This window comes from Callospermophilus lateralis, chromosome X (assembly GCF_048772815.1).
Source record: "Callospermophilus lateralis isolate mCalLat2 chromosome X, mCalLat2.hap1, whole genome shotgun sequence".
Taxonomy (NCBI): Eukaryota; Metazoa; Chordata; class Mammalia; order Rodentia; family Sciuridae; genus Callospermophilus; species Callospermophilus lateralis.
In genome coordinates, this window is record NC_135325.1 from 46,137,795 (window position 1) to 46,141,379 (window position 3,585).

The window sequence follows — 3,585 nt, forward strand, 5'->3', positions numbered from 1 at the left end:
ACCTTAACCCTAAACCTAACCATATCCTGTTTAGAGAACCATTAATTTTAGAAGTACCAAACTTGGGGAGTCCAGTGGGGCAAGCTAACAGTTGAATCCTGGCCACTATCAAAGAAATATGATCCAATATTTGAGGGAAGTATTTCAGTACATGCATTCTTTTCTCTTTTCTCCTCAGGAGCTCTCAGATAAACTTGTTTTTGCATGCTTTAGCTTAGGCCTGCTTTCACCAGAAAGAAACAATAGAGTACCTATAGATAACTGATTGAGTGTGTAAAGTTTCACGCAGCTATGACCAACTCTTTTGGTTTCCAGCTTGATTTTCATTCACACCTATAGTTCATAATGAAGTGAAACCTTAAAATACAAACTGTCCCTGAGACTGAGCCCTGGAAGTAAGAACGCCGAAAACTGGAGATCCTAGTAATGCTAGGTAAATGATGAACCCTGTGCAGTATCAAAGAAATTTGAACAAAAGTAACTCTAACCCTAACACTAGCTCTAACCCTAAATGCAACCCTAATTCTAACCCTAACACTATCCTTTACCTGTTTAGAGAGCCATTGATCCTAGATGTCCCAAAATTGGGGACCAGAGTGGGGCACGATAACAGTTGAATTCTGGGCAGTATCAAGGAAATATGACCCAATCTTTAGGCGATGTATTTCAATAAATGCATATTTTTCTCTTTTCTCCTAAAGGGCTCTCAGATAAAGTTTCTTTTCATGCTTCAGCTTTGGGCTACATTCAAAAGAAATAAACCAGAGAGTGCACACAGAGAACTGATTGAGGGTGTGAAGTTTCAAGTAGCTAGCACCAACCCTGTTTGATTTCCAGCTCAATTTCCATTCACACCCATAGGCCATAATAAAGTGAAACCTTCAAATATAAACTATTCCTGCAAGTGAACCCTTGAACCAAGAAGGCCAAAACTTAGTGAGAATAGTAAGGCTAGGTAAAAGATAAATCCTGACCAGTATCAAAGACGTTTGAACAAAACTAACTCTAACCCTAACCCTAGATATAACCCTAACCCTAACTCTAACGCTAACACTAACACTACACCTAACCCTAACCTGTTTAGAGAACCATTGATCCTAAAATTCTAAAACTTGGGAAGCCTAGTGTGGCAAGCTAACAGATGAACTTTGTGCAGTGTCAAAGAAATCTGACCCAATAAATGGGGGAGGTATTTCAGTACATGCATATTTCTTTGTATTCTCTTAAAGGGATCTCAGATAAAGGTGTTTTTGCATGCTTCAGCTTAGGGCTACTTTCAAAAGAAAGAAACCAATGAGTGCCCACAGAGAATTGATTGAGTGTGTGAATTTCCAAGCAGCTAGCAACAACACTGTTTAATTTTCAGTTCTATTTCCATTTAGCTGTATAGGGCAAAATGAAGTGAAACCTTAAATTACAAACTGTTCCTGACACTGAAGCATTGAAACTACAAGGCCCAAACCTGGGAAGCATAATAAGGCTAGGTAAAACTTGAATCCTGCCCAGTATCAGAGATATTTGAACAAAATTATCCTAACCCTAACACTAGATCTAACCCTAACCCTAACCTTAAAACTAATCCTATCCATTACCCCAAACATAATCTGAACCCTAAACCTAACCATATCCATTACCCTAACCCTAAGCCTAGCCCTAAGCTAATTGGAGTCATAACCCTAAACCTGAACCTAATCCATACCCTAACACTGACTCTGACCCTAATAATACCCCTAGATGAAAACCTGACCCTAAACTTCAACCTAACCCTAACATTAGACCTGACCATAAATCTAACCATAAAATTATCCCTAAACATAACCCTAGTTTTCTCATTAGCCCTAGCTCTAATCCTAGCCCTAACCCTAACACAAACCCTAGCCCTAATCCTAGCCCTAATCCTAGCCTTAACCCTAACCCTAAACCTAACCCTAGCCCTAACCTTATTTTATCCCTTGCCCTAGCCCTAAACCTAGGTATAACATCATACCTTACCCTAACCCTAATGCTAACCCTAACCATAGCCCTAAACCTAGGCCTAAAACTAACACTAACCCTAGCACTAATCCTAGCCTAATTTAGCCCTAGCCCTAAACCTAACCCTATTCCTAGCCCTAAGACTAATTCTAACTCTCATCCTAGCCCTATTCCTATTTCTAAACTTATCCCTTACCATAACCCCCAAACCTAGCCATAGCCCTAGCCCCAACCCTAGCCTTAACCTTCACACTAGCCCTAAACCTGGATTTGCCCTAACCTTAAACCTAAACCTCACCCTAACACTAGCCCTAACACAAATGCTAATTAGAAAATTAGCCCTAACCCTACCCTAGCCCTAAAACAAAAACAAAAACAAAACTGAGCCATAACCCTAACCCTAACACTTAATCTAAACCAAACCCTAACCCAACATCTAGACCTAAACCTAGCCCTAATTTGAGACCTAAAATTAAACCTAGAAATAACCCACACCCTGACTCAAACCCTAACACTAACTCTATCTCTAAACATCACCCTAATGCTAACCCCCAAAATAGCCCTAATTGGAAACCTAGTTAGTACATTAGCTGTAGACCTAAAGCTAACAAAAATCCTAGCCTTTATCGGAGACAACCCTATTATTAACCCTAACCCTAACCCTACCCCTAACCTTCACCCTAACTCTAAACCTACCTCTAATCCTATCCCTTACCCTAAACCAAACCCTCACCCTAATGCTACCCTAGTCCTAACCCTAATCCTTAGCCTACACCAAACCCTAACTCTATTACTAATCCTAACCTTAGCCCTGATACTAGCTCTAAGCCTATCCCAAACTGTAACCAACCCTGATTCTTATTCTGTCCCTAACACTGACCCTAGTGCAAAACCTATCCCTAACACTATACCAAACCCTACCCCTACCCCTACCAGTGAACCTATATGTAAACCTCACAGTAACACTACCACTAGATCAAAAGTAATCCTAAATTGAGTCATAAATATAGCCCAAGCCCTAAACAAAACCCTAACACTAGCCCTAACAATTACCCTTAACCTAAGGCAAAGACTAACCCTATCCCTAGACCCAATGCTAGTCCTAATTCTGGCCCTTAACCCTAAATCTAACCCATACCCAAACAATGACCCTTTCCCTAACACAAACCCTAGCTCTAAACCTTATCCTAACCCAAAACCTAACTCTAATACTAGATTTATCCATAACCCCAATTATAAAACTAGCCATAACCATATCCCTAGCTCTTACATTACCCATAGTCCTAATGCTAGACATAAACGTCACACAAAACCTAGCCCTTATGCTATCCCTAAAACTAGCACTAATGGTAAACCTAACAGTAACCCTAGACCTAACCCTAAACCTAACTCTCACCCTAGACCTAAATTTAGCTCAAACTCTAACCCTTACCCTAAACATAACCCTAACCCTAACCCTAACCCTAGCCCTGACTCTAACCTAACACTCGCCCTAGCCCTAACCCTAGCTCAAATGCTAATGCTTACCTTAAACCTAAACCTAAACCTAACCCTAACCCTAGCCTTAATCCTAACATTAACCCTATCCCTAACCTTAGCTCTAATTCTATC